The sequence below is a fragment of the Nyctibius grandis genome, chromosome Z (assembly GCF_013368605.1).
Source record: "Nyctibius grandis isolate bNycGra1 chromosome Z, bNycGra1.pri, whole genome shotgun sequence".
In the NCBI taxonomy this organism is placed as follows: Eukaryota; Metazoa; Chordata; class Aves; order Nyctibiiformes; family Nyctibiidae; genus Nyctibius; species Nyctibius grandis.
In genome coordinates this window covers 16,676,362-16,697,473 of record NC_090695.1, presented here as the reverse complement: position 1 = coordinate 16,697,473, position 21,112 = coordinate 16,676,362, and positions in this window count along the sequence as shown.

The window sequence follows — 21,112 nt, the reverse complement described above, 5'->3', positions numbered from 1 at the left end:
TTGATTTAACCCTTCTTGATACATGATATTAGATTAATTGTTTAAATTTTTTTAGTGCTGTTTGGACTTAAGAGACTGTTTTGGTGGGAAACAAAAACTTCTAAATCCAGATAATTGCTCAGTTTTGTACTTTCTTTAAACATTCAAAATCTGATCTATAATATAATCCTAAAATAATCCAAGCTATTAAATCAGTTTGATTTGGTATTTTGCATATCATGTTGTCTGCACTCCTGAGATGCTGTTATTGTACCTCACAAGCGTAGTTTACTGCATGTGTTTCAAGACATATTTTATTGACTTTCTCCAAATCTCTAGACCTGCAAACTATAAGAAAACCTGTCACAGTGGAGAAATTGTATTTCCAGTGGGATGGCCAAAAATTTATTTCGGAGTGAACAGACTTTAAGGCCAAGGGAATTATTATGTTTGTTTAGTCTGACCTACTGGAAAGCACAGAGTTCTCATTTAATGTTCTCTTTAGGTCAGATAAGTATGAAATACATTTATATAATATTACACAAAATACAATTTCACTAGTTTAATAGACAAGTTTAAAGTATTTTGTCTTAGAGATCTATCCAACATATTAATTTTTGCCTTTCCTGACAGATCTGAGAATTTTCAGACGGGGCTTCAACTCAAGCCAGTAGGGTTGAAGGAGAAGTTAGAGAACAAAAAAAGGAACAGAATTAGAAGCAATATGCATTTATATCCATTTGTTAAAATCCAGTTGTTAAAATCCTTGCTCTGAACATTGCCAATAACTTTTGTCTAAGCAGGCAGTGGGTAAACTTGACTTAGGTCTATTTTTCAACTTTTTCATGGACTTCAGAAGGCAAGCACCAGCCAGTTTATGAGAGCAAATATGTGCTTAAAAGTATAACACGGCATGGTATGTTCTTGTTGAAATGCAGCTTTTTACATGAAAATATTAAAACCAGTCCATAAGTTAGCTCAACATGTTTAATGCTATTAACACTTGAGTTCAGTCATGACTGCATTTTGACTGGTTTTAGAAGGTATGATGCAAAATCAGAATTTACAGATATAATGAATGGACACTGTATTTTGGACTACAAGTGTAAGTTGATTGGATTGGAGTACATCTTGGGGATTTCAAGAGGGAAAGTGAGAAAGGCTTAAAGGATAAGTTTTGGAATATCTTCAAAATATAAGGAATATTGTGAAGAAAAGGACAAAGCAGTGTAATCTTACATAGCAGGAGGTAAAGAGTCAAGCTATAAATAGAAACGACATCAATCCTGTGTTATGATGAACTCAACCTAGCTTCCTGTTAGCAAACTGTTTTCTATCCTCTCCCCAATGTAAAAAGAAAAAAATAACCACCACAACTGTAAACATTAACTTAACCTGTGTTAATGTTTATTAGTGATCCACCTGTAAAAGAATCCTATTAGAGCAACTGAGGAAATAGGTTAGCAGACATGCACGTAACAGACAGTTAATAATTCTGTCACTTTCTCCTGTCGTGGCCTTGCAAAATGAGTTCCTAAAAAATGGAGTCTGAACATTTACGTAGTCATAGCATCTAACAGAAAGGATCCTTCTTAGACCCTGTGAACTACAATTGTATTTATTTTTTCTTTTATTGGTTTGTTTGAATGACAAAGTTTATTTAGGAATGACAGGTAAAATGATGTTGCAAGAGGAAAACTGTGGCCATTTTGCCTGAAGAAGGGAAGTTCAGCTACAAAGAAGTGTACACTTCACATTGATAGATGCTATTTGCAGTTCACAAAGAGCTTACTAGTACTGGCTGTCTTTACCTGCAGCTGAACCAAGTCCTGTGAATAAAATTTATCTGAGTAAATGGAGATATCTTTACCTGAAGTAGTCATTTTAGGCTTTTCTTATTATCAGTGAAGAGAAACAGGCTTTCCCAGTGAAAGACTTCATATTATAAGAGGTCTAAAAAAGATTAGATAACTCATGACCTGAAACACCCTTTTTCTATTTATTTTCTGTGGATATAAACTCTGATGAATAGCTGGAGATGTAGAAGTCAACACTGTAGACACAGAAACTAAAGAGTTGAATCCATCCTGGGAATGTAATCCTTAATTTAGAAAAATCTGTGACAAATCTTTTGGTAGCTTCATTAGGGACAGAATGTCAACATGTGTTCTGAACGAGACGTACACCCTATATGGAAGGTAGCTAGGATTACAAAGACTGGTTTTCTACATCTAATTTTCCACCTACACAATTGATGTAACTGCCAAACATTTGTTATGTGTTCACCAGTAGGGAGAAACTCTTTCTATTAAATTGTGGCCCACATAATAAACACAAGGAGATTTCCTTGTTCAAAGAATAATGAAAAGAGAGAGAAACTGCTTCTGACATGATTTCTTCAAAGAATGCCAGTGGACATTTTCAGAGAGATAAGTCAAAGTTAAAATGTGCTCAATGTGTATCTATAGTAGTTAACAATCTTTTCTGCATATGTTGATGACAAAGGAAGATTTGTCCCCATAATTAGGAAGGGAGAAAAAAATCCGCTTGTGTTAAGATAGACTACAAAAAATGCTGTTTTCACATATCTTTGTGATGGCTGGTAGTATCAGCGTTCATTGTATTGGTCAAATGTTGTTTTGCAGTGAGCTCTCCTGTCACAGAAAGAGAAAAAGAAAAAGAAAGAATGAATAATGAAGAGGGATAAAGGATGTCATGGTATGTAAAAGGCATTGGAAATCACCAGACAGATTTTCCTTTCAACTTCTCTTATGTGTTTATTTGGTCTGTATTGCTAGACTGGAATACCTGACATACACAGAATTCACAGTCATAGTGCCTAGTCTTTTGTTGTATGCCTTAAAGGAGACTTTTTCTGTTTTCATTTCTTTGTCCTTACTAGGACCCTGCTAAAATGCGAGAGAATAGTTTTGAGTAACTGTGTTGACACCATTTGGTCAAGAAAACGTTTTCAAAAGATGACAACCATATTCCTTTTTTAACTTTTAATTTTCTGATTTTAATCACCCTTCTAGAGTTGAACATGGTGCAATTATGCTGTCAGTTTATCAGTTTGATTGCATATGTGCCATTTTCCCGAGTAATCTTTGAATCTAGCAGTCAGTTTCAGATGATTCCATTTGAGGGAGAAGTGGAGGACTGAGTGTGGTCTCACAACTCTGGGAAGTGAGCAATTAGTCAGCTGAGTAGGGATAAATTAGAGCCTCATCTTTTCCACCAGTTCCCCTGTAGGATGATGTTAGAGCCTTGATCAAGCAGTATATATTATACAAGATAGCTAATTATCATGCTTAAAAGTTCAGTGTAGCAGCAACACTGTTTTCTCATGCGTGGCAAAAGGTGTTTGATAGATGTGGGTGAAGGGAAGGAAGAAGTTGAAATCGTCACAATAGGGGAAGAGATTTACAAGAAAAACTCACAGAAAACCAGCCATTTTTCATGAGTTTTCTTATTCAAAGAACATTTTTTTTTTTTTAGATTACAAATAATTAATCTAATTCTTATTTAAAAATATAATTCAAAACCAATAAACCTTTTTGGTCTTAAGTCAACTTTCAGTTAGATATTGAAAGTGGAAGAATTTTTTCCCTTTACAAGAAACCCTATTAAAAGACTGAAACTTGTGGTAAGTTTACTGGAATTCTGTGGCAACATCTGGGAACTGACTGGGCACAGCTATCTGTTCCAAGTTACCAAACAGTTTGGTAGATTAATGGAAAAAAGGTGTTGCGACTTTACGGCCACTGTTGTGGAAAAAAAGAATATATTGTTTAATTTTGAAGAGATATTGACCTCCTGTTCTTTATACATATAATACTGAAGAATAATCAGATACTTGAAATGCTCAATTCCATATAATAAGATTTTAAAGATGCTATTTTGAAATAACAATCATTAATTCATATATGATACATGATTTTTTTCCTGGTTTTGTCTCTGTTTATTTTTTTTCACCGTGAAATAAGGAGCGAAACACTATGAAGCAAAAAAATACAAGAGAGAATCTAGAATTAAAAGAATAGGATAACTTCAACAGTATGATTATAGTATGATTTTTTTTAAATAGTTACACAATTTTGAATTTGAAGTACTTTTACTACTGAAGTACAACATCTATAATCAGAGGTGCAGCTGTAATACATATTTTTTGTTATGAGTCAAATACATAGTTATGTATAGTGTGAAGAGTTGTATCGTATTTCTGAACAATATTTGTGTACTATTTGCTTATCAAAATAAGCTGATGAAGTAGTTTTGTAAAGTTAATTTTCAGGTCCAGCTTAACAGATTCTTTCTCCATCAACTTGCACATAAACACACAGATTTCCTCTGATGTATTTCTGCAGCGGGACAGTGCAAGTTATATTGTGACACAGGCCCTCCAGAACTGCAGAAAAGCCAACACAATGGCAAGAAAGCATGATGTTATTTATTTTTTCTTATCACCAGCTTTATGGGGTCACTTGTGCTCTATTTCCTGTTACAGAGGTCAGTATAAAAGCAGATGCTATAATAATTAATAGTTTATATTTTCCCACCTATGAAAAGCAATGCAAATTTTCATACCAGCTTAAGTTCTATCTAGAACAGAAATATTTGAGGAAAAACTATAGACTATATTTTACCGTAGGAAGCAAAAACATTGGGAGATGCATATTGCCAAAAGAACAGTGTTCAATAAGAAGTGGAATGGATTTAAAAGCTTTATAACAAAGCAAATTCCTTGTAAACATTGTTTTCAGGAAATTTCATACACAAGTTATCCACGCCTTTTCCTGCCAATACACTGTATGATATCTCTGAAACCACAGTTCTTTATCCCAGGTCTAACACTTACAAGGATTTTAGTTACCTTAGACAAATGGAAAGTGAAGGTTTAGTCTTTTTTTGTTAAATAAAGATCGCTGAGGAGTTTTACATGAAAGACAGGTGGATTTAAAAGAATGTGTAGAGGTCAGTGCAGAGAGTGTGTTGAAGTTTGGTGGAATTTTTTTCTCAAACAGACCACTGAACTATCGTGTTTGCACCTTGTACTCCTCATATACTGGATAGTCCAAGCTTTTCATACTGCTTGGAATATAAAAACTGGTTTCCTGAATTCAATTTGTACAATATCTCCCATAAGAGATAAAATCAGTTTTATGAAATTTCCCTGGCTTTGTTTTTTACTCAGTCAGATAATGCTTTTTATCTTATTTCCCCAAAATGACAGTTTAGCTTTTGAAAGCTCTCATTCTATTGAACAGTTTGGTGATTCTTTACTTTTAAAGAATCAATTATCTCTAAAATCACAGAATCACAGAATCAACCAGGTTGGAAGAGACCTCTGGGATCATCGAGTCCAACCGTTGCCCTGACACCACCCTGTCAACTAGACCATGGCACTAAGTGCCATATCCAGTCTTTTCTTAAACACATCCAGAGATGGTGACTCTACCACCTCCCTGGGCAGCCCATTCCAATGTCTAATAAACCTTTCTGAAAAGAAATTCTTCCTAATGTCCAACCTGAACCTCCCCCGGCAAAGCTTGAGGCTGTGTCCTCTTGTCCTATTCCTAGTTGCCCGGGAGAAGAGGCCGACTCCCACTTCACTACAACCTCCCTTCAGGTAGTTGTAGACGGCAATAAGGTCATCTCGGAGCCTCCTCTTCTCCAGGCTAAACAACCCCAGCTCCCTCAGCCATTCCTCGTAGGTCAGACCCTCCAGACCCTTCACCAGCTTGGTCGACCTCCTCTGGACTCACTCCAACACCTCAACATCTTTCTTGAAGTGCGGGGCCCAGAACTGAACACAGTACTCAAGGTGCGGCCTCACCAGTGCCGAGTACAGAGGGACGATCACTTCCCTAGACAGGCTGGCTACACTATTCCTAATAGAGGCCAGGATGCCTTTGGCCTTCTTGGCCACCTGGGCACACTGCTGGCTCATGTTTAGCCAGCTGTCGATCAGCACCCCCAAGTCTCTTTCCACCAGGCCGCTTTCTAACCACTCTTCCCCCAGTCCAAAATGTGCACTATTTGATTGTTATAAAATCTCATCTAGGTTAATTTTAATCTGACATAATAAAATTACTTGAAAAAAACAGAATTCTCATATGCAACCAAGTGAAATAAAAATATGAATATTTGAAGGCTGGAAAAGGGATATAAAATCTGAAAGCAAGGCACAAATAAATTAGATTCAGCCTTGGATGAAATTTAGTGCCAATACAGTGCATATCAGATACAGATTTTTTTGATCTTCATTTCTGTTACATTTCTAAACAGCCCTGACCCCGATGTTCAGTATTGGAGAGGATTCCTTAGTAAGTCATGCCACTGCATTTTGTGTTAAGATACATCTTTTGCATTAAAATGTGTCTGTCTAATCCAAATCTCATTTTACAGCCAATGAAATGAAGTATCCCCCTAGCCATATCTAGCCTGCTTTTCTCAGAACAGCTAGAGAAGCTCTCCTGTACCTTCTTTTCTCCATTAACTCTAGAGGGAGCCTACCTGCCATCTTAGGCTGAGTATAACATTTAAATGGTTAAAGGTAGGGGAAGTGAAGTCTACCTTTTGTTAACTTTCTGTGTCTATATATAATACGGAAGTATTACCATTGTTATTAGGAAAATACCCATTAGTATCAGCTAGATCATGATTTGATATGTATGGGCATTTTTGTTTATTGCTTGTTTCTTCCTCCTCTAGCTTTGTAGTACTTTTTTTTTTCCTCTTCAAATCCTTTTTTCATTATCAAAATTTGATTAATGTTTTCTTGGAAATTGTTCATAAGTTTGGGTGTGTTTCTTTTTGTTCAAGTTAATTAAAATTGGAAGTGAAAGTAACTAAACAATGCATGACCTTGAATAAACTAACATGATTTTAACACAATGTGAGTGAACCTCCCATCCAAAATAAACAAAGTGGCAAGTTCTTGAAATGATACAACACATGCTGTTAACTATTAAAAAAGCACTGTTTGAGTAACTCAGCATTTGAACGTTCAGGATAAAAACATTTTACACCTTTTCCCAGGTGCTTCAGTATTCAAGGATGCAAAAGACATTTCATTCCATGTCTTCAAGGAGAACAGCTGCAGTGATTTATAAAATACAAACAGATCTCTTTTTTACTGTCAGGTTTCTAGCTGGGCAAATAGACTGGAGATAAAAAGTGTATCTGCTGAGGATTTGCCTGCAACTATAATTTAATTCATGGGTGCTTAGAAGTTGGATTGCCCTAGAATCTACTGTAGGAGAGCTTGAGAGGTTTTCAAGCAGGTAAGAAGGAGATCTGAACTGGAATTAAAGGAATTTCCTCATTTAACATCAAGAACTTGCAATATTGTATTTTCTGTTTCAGTTCTTGGGTAGAACTGAAAAGATTTTTCTGACACTGACATTGTAAAATACTGCATTCCTTAATCCCAGGTTTGTCCAGCCTCAAACTGACTCAAGGGTTCTATGTATGTTTTGCCAAAAATAGGATATATTATATCTGATTTTTTACATCTGATAATGTGGAGAAAGCTAGTTTTTTAGGCTTCCTCTGTAGTTAAAGAAGAGGGAGAGTTTCTCCAGGAACTGATTCTTCCCATCTTACAGTGGGTGTTATGAGAACCTATGGTTTGGACAAGCTCTCTCTTGGAAGTGTGTGCAGAAGGAGCCTAAATAGTGAATTGGACTAGCCGTCCACTTACACTTATTAAGATTAGTTACACCTCAAAGCTCTAGCCCCTATTATAATTTGACAGTATGAATCTTCTTCTTGGCTTCAGGAAATGAGTTTTTTTCACATGTAAATATTGTCCCCAGACTAAGCTAGTCCCTGAGAGTATTTCTACTCAGAGATAAAGGAATCTTATCAGAGACAGCCATGTCCTTTGTCTTCCTTGAAAAGTGCCAACAGTTCTGCGACAATGTTATTTTTATATTGGTAAATTCTTTCTTACCCTCTCTGCGAATAGTTCCATGGAGAAATATTCAGTAGGAAACCACTATTAATGTGTTCATCATGTCACACTCTGACCGGAGTACAACTATGTATCATTACAATCTCTGATAGATCTTCAGAATCAGTGAGCATATTCAGAAAAAACGCACATTTCAGAGATTAAATACGTATCTGTGAGGCTTCTCACCCAATAAAGCAGAAAACTATTGTCCCTGAGCAGCAGTTTCAGAGAAACCTCTATATCCATCTTAATACGTAGGAATGCAGGTCTGGCATCATAGACAATATTTCTTTCAGGAAACCATGATTTGCTTCCACTTGGGCAACCAAGTGCGGACTGAGCCCCATGTTCAGAAGCTGTGTCAGTTTCTGCTGTAACATTACTGCAAAGAAAGTTGTGCTTTAGGTTATATTTCTATAGCTTGAACTGGCTGTCACAGTTTCAGGTGGACTTCCTTACAAAAGTGGACCTTTTGCAAGCAACTGATCTGTTGCGGCTTGGCTGATGATTTCTTCTGGGGCTTGATAGGAAATTCCAGTGGTTCTAAGGACCACTGCAATACAAAATTACAGCATTTTTTTGTTGTTGTTTTGACCAAAAAAAAAATCCCCAAACCCAAAAAACCCCCAAAAAACTTCAAGAATTGGTCTTGACCACCAGCCTTCAGTCTTCCTGTTAAGTCACATCCTTTCGAGCATGGGTATGCTAATAAGCAGATATTTTGTTTCAGCCCTAAATTGACTTTTATTCTAGAAAATTTTAATAATAATTTAATAATCTCTTTCTACATAGCTGAAAATATGAAAGGTCTTCAAAAATAATAATTTGTAATAGCATATGAACTTTAAAAGCAACAAGAACCTTTTAGCTGACTGCTGACTGCAGCATGGGAATTCTCTTTGCTGAGTCAAGTAATGACCTCTAGTTTCCTTTTGACAAGATAATAGATCAAGGTAATTTTTGCAATGCTAGTGTGGAAAAGACCATTTGGCCTTCCAGTTTGCAAGAACAATACACTTCCTTGTCGTTTCTCTTGTATAATTAAGAAATATTTGTTCCCAGAGTATTTATACTTGGAAGAATTTCTTCTTGCTTAGGCAAGTAGTCCTTTCAGAACAATTGGATTTATTCACTTGAGTAAATATTGTTTTAGTAAGTAAAGACTGCAGGACTGAACTCCAAATATAAAAGATTTTCCTTAGTTTGGATCTATACAGGATGTAAATCAATTATTAATTTAAGATTATTGAAGGAACATAACATTTTAAAATTTCTGGATTTTAAACTAGATTTTCTCACATTTCCATACTGATTTGTGTGTTTGCTACAAAGACTTTCATATATTGTTGTTTTCATCCAAAAGAAACAAAACAATTTACAATGTGACTTGATTCCTATTAACTTCATCCCACAAAATTATATACATATTTGAGGTAGAGGGCAACATTATATGCAGGGGGATAAATGTTAACTCTTTTCTTCAGTTCTGTAAAGACTACTACGAAATTCTCTTGTACTAAGTGAAATCTAAATTTATGTGGTGCTTAGGTATTAGCACAAAGATTAATTTCATTGTCTGTAAATTGCATCTTGGAGCTTATGAAGGACGGAAGAAGAAAGTTGTAGCCAAATACTCTAACATCTCTTTTTAGGGTGTTTTAGGTGTCACTTTTATAGATTGGCTTAGATTCATGTCCTGTTTCATGGTTTGAGTATATATGAAACCTGGACTTTCCCTTGCCCTGTGACAATTTCTTTGATAAGTTAACCAAAAGGACCACTTCTGTTCTGACTATTTTTATCCCATGTCTTCACTAGGACATACATGTGGAAGGGTTTTCCATTTCTTTGATTCTGGCTATTCTCCACATCAGTCCCATGAGCAAACAGCTGAAACTGCTGAATTCAACAACGCTTACAAAAAACCATTGCTGCTCAGTTGGAGTTGAAGCCTGAGCTCTATGATACTGCAGAATAGTAAGTTGCATTTCCCAAGTGTTTTTCATGATCCCAACTGGGGAGTATAGATATAATTCAGTGTGGGCAGGAATATCTGGATGGAAAGTCATTTTTAGGAACACATGTCATTTTGTGGTCTAACTGAAATAGTGAATTTTGGAGTTATTAGGTAAGTGAATCAATTTAGTCCCTGTGTTGAGAAGAAAGCCAAATGCAATAATGAACACCCTGGAGTAAAAGGAGAGCCCTTCTACCATAAGGGACAGCTATATCTGGGAGAGTGACATCACATTGGAGTATACCAGAGCTTCTGTGAGGAAGAAAGTGGGATGATCTCTGAGACCAGTTTTCATGTGCTGGGAATACTGAGGAAAACTAGAATGAGAAGTATCTGTAGTAGAAGAGCCAAAAGGAGTGAAGCCTAGGGAAGAGGAAGGAGGAGAGCTTCTGGGAGCCAAGAACCTTAAAAAAGATGTCCAGAATCTATGCAGTAACCTGGCGGCCACAACAGACATATCTGTGGACACATTCTTCCCGATCCATTTCTTCCTTTAGTTGCTGCTTTTTTGCGGCTTTATGGTAGATTTTTTCTATAAAACTTTTTTGATGGAAGTGTGCTTCTAGTCTAGGTTCCTTGGAAACGGAACTTTGTCAGTCATTGCTTGCATTATGCTTGCTGGAGCACCCTAGTCACCTCTGCTATAATGTCCAGTTCACACAATAGCAAGTTGAAGGGAGCATATCTGTGGAACTACAGATGTTCTTGACTGACCCAAAGCAGAATTTCTGTATGTGTGAAGCACCATCAGCCACAGCTAGCCTGAGTTAAGAACTATCCAAACAGCAGAGGTTGCGTTTTAATTGTGATGCTCACTGTTAGCTTTTTGTCCCTAAATGAGCTTGTAATGAAGTGGGATGAATATGGATTGCCAGATTCTGAGTGATCAAATCACCTTTTTAATGCCCATTGGCATGTTGGTTTCATGCCTCTCCAAGCTGAGAGAGTGCTTAGGGGCAATCTTCAAATGTCAGATCTCCTGTCCCTCAGTTTTCCTGCTCTGGTGGTCTTCCTACTTTTATAGTCTTTGCTCTTCTGATTGCTTTGCTCAACTTTGCTCTTAGGATTAGAGTTGATAGCTCTGGGCAGCAATACAGCATACTAAGGCTATACAGTCAAGGACTGTCAGACTAGTTACCTTCTTTCCAGAGTCCTTATGTACAGCCACTTCCAAAACGTGATTTCCAATCCCACCAGCCTAGAACCTGAAGGAACCAGGGAATACCAGAGCCCATTGCGTGGAGATCCTATGTCAGATACAGACAGGCCTGGAGTAGCTTGTGGACTTGGAATAAGAGTAGGCCTTCCACTATGAAAGACTGCTCCAATTCCACCAAGTCCCTATCTTCTGCAGGTACAAGACCTAGGCCAGGGTATACTATGCCTGATGCAGATCTACTGAGAAGTTAGAGATTGAGGGATGGGATAATGGAAGTGTGTATTTCATTTGTGTTGTCTTCAATTCTGAACCTCCATCTCTACTTGCTGTAGGCACTGTCAACAAGGAGCAGTCTGAGCACCAGCAGAGGTAGTGAGTCCTCCAAAAGTCAGGACTGGTTATTTTGCTAGCTGTGCAATTCTGACCAAATTTGTATTGACATCTGATCTAGTACATGTCAGAAATGATACAAGAATTCTCTGAGTCTTGCCTGAGCCAAGTTCACCACGAGCTAACTGAGGGATATCTACCACAAAACTACATGATACTCTCATTTGTATTTAAAAATTGGTTGCTGGAAGAAGAACAGAGAAAATAAGCTTGCTGGAGTTCTTTGTATGCGACAACCTTGTAATGCAGAATGCTGGTTCCTCTTTCCTCCTCTTCTGAGAGTAATATACTTGCTAAGGTTTTCTGTGAGTGGTTTGGTTCATTGGTAATGCTATTTGCTTTTTTAACACTCTGTTTCTGGCAGGACACTGGCAGAAATAACACAGCAGCAGTTGGAATGATGGAAGCTGTAATTAAAAGTGTTTCTGAAATTAACCGCAAGGGCAGGCAGCAGCATCTTAGTGAAGAATACAAGTAAAAAGAATAAAATAGAATTAAAAAAAATAGATCAAGAAATATGTAATGTACCATTTATATTTGCTTCCTGTCTGTGCAGTAACTTGAAACAAAGTAGTAATCCCTGTCTTCCCAACCCCCTTCTGATAGCATTGTAAAACTTTTCAGACCTGGATACACAGCTCTAGATATTGCTGATAAAAAACAGAGGGCCATTTCAATGAGAAGAAATAATAAATCTAGGACTTAGTTGCCAAGGAAACAGATCAGGAGCTAAAGGACAGCAAGGCTGTTTCTAGTTTAGCTAGCTCTAACAGAAAATAAAAATGTGAAGCGATCCTACCTCTGTCCTTTGCCATATATCTGTCAAGAAAATACCATTCTGAACAGAGGAGAGAGTGTTATGTCTCCCATGAGGAACTGTGCAGGTACCAAGCCTCAGGACAGCCATTGTGCCAATAGTGGTGGAAGCCCAGGTCCATTCCTTTGGGTGGAGTCTGTGTTGCAGAATTTTCACTGTACTTCTGAGTAGAGGTGTTAGAAAGGCTGTTTGTGCCCTCTCCTTGTCCCTCCTTCAGCTCAGAGATGCATAGATAGTGGTTCCATCCTTTGTCCCTTAGCTTAAAGTAACCTGTTACAGTTCAAGGACTCTGTCAGGAGTTTCTGTTTGATGTTACGACCCAGAGATATTAAGAAGTGCCTCAATGTCTAAATCTACTATGAACTGAGAAGGCTGTTATATGTGCCTACAAAAATCAATCATTAAGCCTTATAACTGCCTAATCTAGGAGGAAATGCCTTGGGGCGATAGATGGCTAAAGATTTGGTGAACTAGGCGAACCATGCTTCTCTGCAAAGAGTTTTACAGAATGGAAAATCCCCAAGTCAGGCAAAAAGGGCTGATGTAAGGCTTTCTGAACCAGAGACTGATTGGGTCAGCAATGACTCTGTGATCCATAGTACATGCTTGGGTCAGGAAAAGGAAGAGGTGGGGATGTTATATGATGTAAATGTGCAGTAGTTCCTGTTTGAGGAGCTAAGGAATAAGAAGCGGGGTGGGGGAAGGGGGGAAGGAGGCAGAGAGAGAGAGAGAGGAGGGTCCAAGAATTCTGGGGAGATGCCATATGCATGTGGACATTCTGCCTGCCTTATATCACTCAACTGTTTTGTTTTGTTTCGTTTTATCCCCAATTTCTTTTGAGTGTGGTATGGAAAGAAGGCAGAGAAATGGGTTACCATGAGATTTTAAAAATGCAAATTAAATGTAAATTATGTATAAATATACTTTTTTTTTTTAGAATCCTAAACAAAGTTTTTTTCTTTGCTTACCTCATGGCCCTGCTTATTACATTGTAAATGGAAAGTGCTGGCATGGTGGACTGTATGAGGAAGGGCATGTTTCAGCTGAGTGGGGAGGCAAGCACTGACTGAGGGCTGTGGGGTCCCTGTTCTGTGAAGGAACATGTGCCAGGCTGCTAGGAGAAACAGTAATGCTTCCTCTTCTGGGCCCAGAGAAGCTTCAGAGCCCAGAGGCCTTGTAAACCAGGGGGAAAAAAAAAAAAAGGCGCCAGAGAGCCAGTATGTGGATTGTGCAGCAGGAGAAATATAACAAGTGCTTTAATCTATCAGAAGGACAAGATCCTTTAACCTGAGCAGGACCATTGCTGCTAATAAGAGTAATGACAGCTCATGTAAGCTGGAGTTCCAAGATTTAGTACTGAATGATGGGCTTTTTTTTTAAATAGAGGTATCTATTTATTTTTAGCTGTTTTAAAGCATAGTTATACAACTTGACTATAATAATACACAATTCATTTAAAATGTAGATGCCAATGAAGCAGAGAGTTAAGGGACAAAAATCCATTAAATAAATTGAGGAAAATGACTCTGTTATCATTACTATTAGAATGACAGTAGTGTCCATAGCAAGTCAAATATTCTTGACACTTCTAAGTGGTCTCAGGCCAGAATCTTAGACAACTTTAATAATCAGTGATATTAATGGGAGCTGTATTCATTGATGGCCTCTGTGGGTTTGTGTCTCTCCAGTTTTGCTGTGAAAATCTGAGTATGTCTCCAGGTAAACCAACACAGTAGCCAAACGTCTTTTTCTTTTGTTATTTCTTCTCCAGTCTCTGCTGTCAGTAGGATTCTCAGAAAAATAAAACAATATAGTAGGCCTCATACCAAGATTGCTGACATTTAGGGAATCTGTCCCTTCCCTCTCCCCCTCGTCCCCACACGACTTTTGGATCAAACCTGTAACTTAGGAGAGGCATGTAATGTAACTGTGAGTACCTGCTGAGTTGCACTAACTCTTGTTTTGGTTGCTAGCAGGAGAATTGGCTTTTATAAACAAAGATATTTTTCATTACTTAGTTATCTTCATTTTCATTTACAGCTTCTTTTTCCTTTAGCCTCAGTTATAAAAACTAGGAATTTCTATGGGCACTTGTTAGATAATGTTCAATTCCAACATTGTGGATGCCCCCTCCCTGGCAGTGTTCAAGGCCAGGTTGGATGGGGCTTTGAGCAACCCGGTCTAGTGGAAAGGTGTCCCTGCCTGTGGCAGGGGAGTTGGAACTAGATGATCTTTAAGGTCCTTTCCAACCCAAACCATTCTATGATTCTATTCGAACATGAACAACAAATTCGTTAGGAGAACACTCAGGAAATGTCTTAAACACCAGTTTAACCACTTAAACATTAGTTTTAGTGCATTATTGCTTGTAGAAATGTATTACCTAATTCACACTGTTTGTCCATCTGAGGGACAGACTAAGGCACAGGTGAGTAATGCTGAACACTGAATGATGTCTGCAGTATTCTCTGAAACCCCTAACAAAGCCCACTTTGTTCTCTGAAACTCCAAATCACTTATTTCTGCTCTTCCCCATCCTTCTAATGGGGAAGGATTAGATTCTGCTCTTCCCCAGCCCTAATGGGATACAGCCGGTCCAATGGGGATGTGGTGGAGAGGCAACCTATATCAGAGGTCCCACCACAGTCAGAAAAACCTGACAGGCGTATAGCTACCTCCTCCACAAGGAAGAAGAGAAGAGTTTTAGTGGTTGGAGACTCCTTCCTAAAGGGATCTGAGGGCCCAATATGCAGAGCTGACCCCCATCACAGGGAGGTCTGCAGCCTGCCTGGAGCCCGAATCAGGGATATCATCAGGCAACTCCCCAACCTGGTGAAGGCCACAGACTACTACCCCCTGCTGATCTTCCAGACAGGTGGGGAAGAAGCTGCATCCCGTAGTCTGAGGGGGATGAAGAAAGACTACAAGGCCCTAGGACGGTTGGTGAAAGAGTCTGGGGCACAAGTTGTTTTCTCCTCCCTCCTTCCATTTTCAGGTGATGACGTGGGATGGAACAGAGGATTCTCTCTATTAACGCCTGGCTACGAGACTGGTGCTACAGGCAGGGCTTTGGCTTCTTTGATAATGGCTGGTTTTGTAAGACAACAGGCGTGACAGTGATACATGGGAAAGGTTTATGTCGCAGGGGCAAAAGGGTTCTGGGACAGGAATTAGCAGGGCTCATTGGGAGAGCTTTAAACTAGATTCGAAGGGGGATGGGGTAGTAGCTGGGCTTGCAACACTGGGGCAACGCTCTAGTGTTGAGGTAGACCAGGAGGCCTCCCATCCCCCTGGGGTGAAATCGGTGTGCCCAGCTCGCTCCCTGAAATGCCTGTACACCAATGCACGCAGCATGGGGAATAAGAAGGAGGAGTTAGAAATCCGTGTTCGGTCGGGGGGCTATGATCTAGTGGCAATCACAGAGACTTGGTGGGACGCCTCGCATGACTGGAACGTGGTCATGGATGGCTATGTCCTGTTCAGGAAAGACAGGCCGCTAAGGAGAGGTGGTGGAGTTGTTCTTTATGTGAGTGAGCAGCTAGAATGTATTGAGTTCTGTCCAGGGGCAGATCAGGAGCGAGTTGAGAGTTTGTGGGTGCGAATTAAGGGGCAGGCTGGCAGGGGTGATACTATTGTGGGTGTCTATTACAGGCCACCGGATCAGGATGAGGAAGGTGATGAGGCCTTCTACAGGCAGCTGAGAGCAGTCTCGCAATTACAGGGCCTGGTTGTCATGGGGGATATCAACCACCCTGATATTTGCTGGGAGGCCTACTCAGCCAGCCATCCTCAGTCCAGGAGGTTCCTCCAGTGCATTGATGATAACTTTCTGATGCAAATGGTGGATGAGCCAACTAGGAGAGGAGCACTGCTGGATCTTATCCTCACTAACAAGGAGGGTCTGGTTGAAGAGGTGAAGGTTGAGGGCAGCCTTGGTTGTAGTGACCATGAGATGGTAGAGTTCAGGATCTCATGTGGCAGGAACAGAATAGCTAGCAGAATCACAACCCTGAACTTCAGGAGGGCCAACTTTGGCCTTTTCAAGCAATTGCTAGGGGAAATCCCATGGGACAGGGTACTAGAAGGTAAGGGGCCCAAGATAGTTGGTTAGCATTCAAGGACTGCTTCTTCCAAGCTCAAGATCAGAGCATCCCAGCAGGTAGGAAGTCAAGGAAGGGTTCCAGGAGACCTGCATGGTTAAACAGGGAACTGCTGGGCAAACTCAAGTGGAAGAAGAGGGTGTACAGATTGTGGAAGGAGGGGCTGGCCACTTGGGAGGAATATAAGTCTGTTGTCAGAGGATGTAGGGAGGCAACTAGGAAAGCTAAGGCCTCCTTGGAATTAAACCTTGCAAGAGAGGTCAAGGACAACAGAAAGGGCTTCTTCAAATACATTGCAGGTAAAGCCAACACTAGAGGCAATGTAGGCCCACTGATGAATAAGGTGGGGGTCCTGGAGACAGAGGATAAAAAGAAGGTGGAGTTACTGAATGCCTTCTTTGCCTTTGTCTATACTGTTGGAGGCGTTCCTGAGGAGCCCTGGACCCCTGAGGCCTCAGAAGAAGTCAGGATAGAGGAGGAATCTGTCTTGGTTGATGAGGGCTGGGTCAGGGACCAATTAAGCAATCTGGACATCCATAAATCCATGGGCCCTGATGGGATGCACCCGCGGGTGCTGAGGGAGCTGGCGGAAGTCATTGCTAGGCCACTCTCCATCATTTTTGCTAAGTCGTGGGCAACAGGAGAGGTGCCTGAGGACTGGAGGAAAGCGAATGTCACTCCAGTCTTCAAAAAGGGCAAGAAGGAGGACGCGGGTAACTATAGACCGGTCAGCCTCACCTCCATCCCTGGAAAGGTGATGGAACAACTTGTCCTTGGTGCTGTCTCTAGGCACATCAAGGATAGGGGGATCATTAGGGGCAGTCAACATGGCTTCACCAAGGGGAAGTCATGCTCAACCAACTTGATAGCCTTTTATGAGGATGTTACCCGGTGGATAGATGATGGTAAAGCTGTGGATGTGGTCTATCTCGATTTCAGTAAAGCGTTTGACACGGTCTCCCACAGCATCCTCACAGCTAAACTGTGGAAGTGTGGTGTGGATGATCGGGTAGTGAGGTGGATTGTGAACTGGCTGAAGGAAAGAAGCCAGAGAGTGGTGGTCAATGGGACAGAGTCCAGTTGGAGGTCTGTGTCTAGCGGAGTCCCGCAAGGGTCAGTTCTGGGACCAGTTCTATTCAATATATTCATTAATGACTTGGATGAGGGAATAGAGTGCGCTGTCAGCAAGTTCGCTGATGACACCAAACTGGGAGGAGTGGCTGACGCACCGGAAGCCTGCGCAGTCATTCAGAGGGACCTGGACAGGCTGGAGAGTTGGGCGGGGAGAAATTTAATGAAATATAACAAGGGCAAGTGTAGAGTCCTGCATCTGGGCAAGAACAACCCCATGTACCAGTACAAGTTGGGGACAGACCTGTTGGAGACCAGCGTAGGGGAAAGGGACCTGGGGGTCCTAGTGGACAACAGGATGACCATGAGCCAGCAATGTGCCCTTGTGGCCAAGAAGGCCAATGGCATCCTGGGGTGTATTAGAAGGGGTGTGGTTAGTAGGTCGAGAGAGGTTCTCCTCCCCCTCTACTCTGCCCTGGTGAGGCCGCATCTGGAGTATTGTGTCCAGTTGTGGGCCCCTCAGTTCAAGAAGGACAGGGAACTGCTAGAGAGAGTCCAGCGCAGAGCCACGAAGATGAATAAGGGAGTGGAACATCTCCCTTATGAGGAGAGGCTGAGGGAGCTGGATCTCTTTAGCTTGGAGAAGAGGAGACTGAGGGGTGACCTCATTAATGTTTATAAATATGTAAAGGGCAAGTGTCAAGAGGATGGAGCCAGGCTCTTCTCAGTGACATCCCTTGACAGGACAAGGGGCAATGGGTGCAAGCTGAAACACAGGAGGTTCCACTTAAATATGAGGAAAAACTTCTTTACGGTGAGGGTGACTGAACACTGGAACAGGCTGCCCAGAGATGTTGTGGAGTCTCCTTCTCTGGAGACATTCAAAACCCACCTGGATGCGTTCCTGTGTGATATGGTCTAGGCAATCCTGCCCCGGCAGGGGGATTGGACTAGATGATCTTTCGAGGTCCCTTCCAATCCCTAACATTCTGTGATTCTGTGATTCTAGGGAGACATTCTGAAGTCCTACTCTCCCCTATCAGTATTCCGTGCACCCAGAGGCTCCCTCAAGCTTTCCCAGCCCTTTTCTTTACCCTGACCTCCACTGAACTATTCCAACCTGCTGAAACTCTCACTGATGTTTCCCAGGCTCCCTCCCACCTCCAGAAATTCCTGGACCTCTCCCAGCTACTTGTACAAAAATACTGCACTGCTGAGCAGGAGACTGGATCTGTTCAGGCAGACCGTTACCAAGGTTTAAACAGCAATATACTGGAATGTAAAACTTGGATTCCGTAACAGTTCACAGACTGCAGGAAATGTTGCTTTTTTTTACAAGTGCTTCCTGGCTTCCATTAACTGGAAAGCATAAGACAAGGGAATTCTGTCAGGAGTTCCAACAGCTATTGTCATACCCCATATCTAAAAAAGGAATTTGTTTTAGAGTTCAATGGAACATACATATTTCTCTGTATCAGTAAAGACTCCTTAGTTAAAGGTTCATAGCCAGAATCACTGTAAGGAATAGAAGTCAATACCTGGCTATTCTTCAAAATACCTTGCTTAAGTCCCTTTTGGGTCAGATCTCCAGTCCCTGTCATGACTGCATAAAGCAACTGCAGAGCTTCTTTCATGTAGAAGTTGGAAAGTCTTCTTGATGTGAAAGAATAGTGGTTATCAGAAAGCTCTTGAAGCTTGTTCTATATGTTGTGTGCTCTGCTATGTGCTGTGGCAAGCTGAACATAAGATTGGGAGATAAGATCTTACATTCAGTTGGCTTACTGTTGTCCTAATACAGATATGAGAACATTAATGGGCTTCCCATAGAAGACAACCATTTGTACACTGGAGAAAATGGGAAGAAAGGAAGAAATATAAGGGTGATCAGAAGCTATTAATCAGCTGGACAGTAAAGTCTTTTAAGTACATGTCCACTAAATATTGTCCTTAATAGAGAAATATTTTTTGGAGGTGCAAAATCTCTGTCTTCAAGATATATAGCAGTAATAAAATCAGCCGGTTTTGACTTACAGTGGATAAAGTCATTCAAATATTAAACTGTTAAAACAGATTGATAGCTAAGGAGAGGCTTCATTTGAACGAGCGTGGGAACAGGATAAAATAATAGAAAGTGAGATAATGACGCGCAGGCAGAATAGGTGTTTTAAAACTACAAAGCTGTATGAAACATTGTAAAAATTAAACAGATCTAGAGTACTGAGTAGAATATTTTAATATATATGAAAACACCCCAGCAGCATCTCCTTATTTCTGCTAAATGTCTCCCTAACCTAAAAAGTAGAGCAAATGAACTACAGAAAAATATATCTTGCTAGGATATTAATCATAGATGAGATTATATACTGACAGTGGTGAAAGAAAACCTTTCCATTTATAAAAGATGAATGGATGAAAAAAAACCAAGAGGCAATATAGTACAGTGTTCCTCTGTGGTGTTAAAAAGCTGCTAAAAGCAGAGAGTTTGTTGCCTTTCTGTGATGAGTGAAATTAGTCCTTCATATGTTCCTCCACCTGTAATACTTTGCTAGTTGAGCGGTAGGGCAAAATCATGTTACCATAGCTTGAAAAGGTACTTTGTATCGATTTGACTTCCTATTTGCATTGTTTATGAGCATTTACCTGGTCAAGTGGTGCATCCCTTATAACATTAAACCAATAAATTCAGATCCCATATTCTGATGTCAAGAAATGAAGCTGATCAAGTGCATTTCCTCAATAACAAAATGCTTAGAAAGACAAATACTGTTAAGATAACACTGACATCAAGTCCTAGCCTACGTAAGTTCCCAAACTTCATATCATGCTATTTCCACATTGTAATTTTCAACTATGATGAGCCTACAGTAGTGATGCACATATCAAAAGTACTTTGACATGAACTTCAAAATGCAAAATCTCATGTCTGAACTCCTGGTGTTATTTTAAATAATTTATTGGGATTTTTTATTTTAACATGGAAAGGTTAGAATTTCTGCTAACATTTATTTGTGGTCTGCTAACCACTCCAGAATAGTATGATCAGCTTTGTCACACATGGTCAGCTTTGCATACTGGCCAGAACAAGCAAGCAAAGATATTTAGTGTCCTCCACTACATTTTGAAATGCATTATGTATAACATTATTCAAGTGTATATTGACACAGTTGTTCAGTATTATCTGGGCCTTGAAGAGATCAACAGATGAATGCAAAGGGTGAATTCCTTACCATGGTGGATCCGAAGACTCTGTGCTTACATTTTAAAAATGGCAAGAAAAGGAAGGATGGAGAGAAGTAATGCTGTAAGGGAGGCAGTGTGTACTATGGAAGTTTAGGATTATGCAAGTTGTTTGTAATGAGTTATGAGTGAAGTTCAGCATAAAGAGGAATGGAAGAGAAGTGTGAGCTAACAAATGAACACCATCCTATTGGGTATTTCCATTCAAGGAGGAGGAAAAGAATCAACAGGTGGTTCAAGTTACTTGAATTAATGTTTTGCGTAGTTTGTGAAAATATATTGATTTTATGTTCTTAGTCCATGTAAATTTGTCCTGCTTCAGAGACACACTCAGCCATGATTCTAATCCTGAGAAACTGAGTCATTTTGTCTGTCTTTAAGA